At 36.7% G+C, this 2,318-nt stretch overlaps 1 non-coding gene across 1 annotated transcript; it reads right to left on the minus strand.

Annotated features, from left to right (window-relative positions):
- Nucleotides 1–1,399: 1,399 nt before the first annotated feature.
- On the minus strand, nucleotides 1,400–1,506 carry LOC121229916 (small nucleolar RNA R71). Its single transcript, XR_005927867.1, has one exon. It is a non-coding gene; the product is annotated as a small nucleolar RNA R71 (small nucleolar RNA).
- Nucleotides 1,507–2,318: the final 812 nt, after the last annotated feature.

Below are 2,318 nucleotides of genomic sequence, written 5' to 3' on the forward strand. Positions count from 1 at the left end.
ATAAATATTTGACTTGTTCTTAATTATGTGTTCTTAATTCTTGTTTTGATATTCCAGGATATTGATTCGAGTTAATGCTCTCATTCAGAGGAGGAATAGACCCTATCTAAGAGTAAATTTTTCATAATTAAGCGATGTTGATTGCACGCCTAGAGATAGGGTGATAAGATTTTGCCGGATTAGGGTGAAACCTAATAAGGGGATCCATAGATCGAGTTAATGCAACACTAGGTGTTAATTAGAAAGAGATTTCAATTAATCAACCTAGGGTCAGACGTTATTAGTCTCGAGAGAGATAATAATATAACTTAGGGATTTCTACGGATCAAGTGAAATGAATAAATCGTCTGATTCAAAGTCAAATAACAAGTAAAGTCTAGGTGGATTTTTCCTTGGGTAATGTCTTAATCAATCAAATTTTCCTAAAAGCTTTTCCCCAATTTCTCTCTGTGCACTCTTAGTTTAGTTAATTAATTTAGATAAACAAATCCCTTAACTTTTAGGCTAGATAATAATAAAAAAGTAATTACTAGTACTCTTGGTTCTTTTGGCTTCGACAATCCGATCTTGCCAAAGCTATACTACTGTTCGATAGGTACACTTGCCTTCATCGTGATAATTGTTAGTTTCAAGAACGCTTAATTATAAATTTTTAAAACCTGTCGCGAATATCACGTATCAATTTTTTGGCACCGTTGCCGTGGAACTAGGATATTAGGAACACTCGATTTTTATTACTTTAGCCATTCTACTTTATTTGCAATTTAAATTTTTATTTTCTTTTCTAATTTTTCTTTTATTTGTTCCTGGCAAGTTTTTATAGTGTATGACTAGAAGAAACCCATCGGGACCATTACTGTTTGATAGTGAGATCGATCACACAGTTCACAAAAATTGAAGAGAAATAAGGCGAAGCTTACGATACATAGAGGAAAAGAAAGAGGACGATACTTCAACCACAATCGAGGAGATGGCTGAAAACCAGGAAAATCTGCTACCTCCTGCGATTGCTGCTAATCAGAATCCTGCTCTGTGCACTATATATGATTATGTTAAACCTTCTTTAATAGGAACTGAATCGAGCATAGTTAGACCTACTGTAGCTGCAAATACTTTTGAACTGAAACCTAACACAATTCAAATGATACAGCAATTTGTTCAGTTTGATGGTTTGCAGGACAAAAATCCCAACGCTCACTTGGCAAACTTTTTGGAACTATGTGATACATTTAAAATTAATGGCGTTTCTGATGACGAAATTCACCTTCGGTTATTCCCTTTTTCATTGAGAAACAAAGCTAAACAATGGTTGAATTTGTTACCACAAGGGTCAATCACTACTTGGGAACAAATGACCGAAAAGTTTTTATTAAAATATTTTCCGCTGGCTAAAATGGCTAAATTACGTAATGATATCTCTTCTTTTGTGCAGATGGATTTAGAAACACTCTACGATGCATAGGAGAGATACAAAGACCTCTTGAGAAGATGCCCTCACCATGGGTTGCCACTCTGGCTATAGGTTCAAACGTTTCATAATGGCCTAAATCCTTCAACTCGACAAATGGTTGATGCAGCCGCTGGTGGGACTATCAATAATAAAACACCTGAAGATGCTTATGAATTTATAGAAGAGATGCCACTGAATAATTATCAGTGGCAAGTCATGAGCACAAAGACAACAAAAGTAGCCAGCATTTATAACATCGATTCGGTCACCATGCTCTCTAATCAGGTAGAACTCTTGAATAAGAAAATTGATGGTTTTCTTAGTTCTTCACAGGTTCACCCAGTAATGCAGTGCGAAGCAAGTGGAGGTGGATCAAGCAATTCAGAATACCTACCCTATGACCACAATAAGGAGAACGAGCAGTTAAATTACATGGGTAATAATCCTCGATCTCAAAATCCAACAAACACTCTACCAACAAGAGAAAAAGCCAAACCTTGAGGAGATGCTAACAAAATTTATCTCGGTATCAGAAACTCGTTTTTAGAATACCGAGATAGCACTTAAAAATCAACAAGCGTCGATCCAAGGGCTCAAAACTCAAATAGGTCAGCTCGCTAAATTGATATCTGAATGACCACAGGGTAGCCTGCCGGGTAACATTGAATCTAACCCAATTGAGCAAATCAATGCAATTACCATTCAAGATGAGGAAGGGTTAGTTGCACCGAACTAGAACAGCGGCAAGAAACTGTGGTAAGTAAAGGTAAGGGTGAGGTAGACCACAATGACCAGAAATCGATAAGTAAAGAGTACAAACCTCGTGTGCCATACCCAAACGCGATAGAAGAACAATTCAGTAAATTCC

Source organism: Gossypium hirsutum, chromosome A05, assembly GCF_007990345.1.
Source record: "Gossypium hirsutum isolate 1008001.06 chromosome A05, Gossypium_hirsutum_v2.1, whole genome shotgun sequence".
NCBI classification, from domain to species: Eukaryota; Viridiplantae; Streptophyta; class Magnoliopsida; order Malvales; family Malvaceae; genus Gossypium; species Gossypium hirsutum.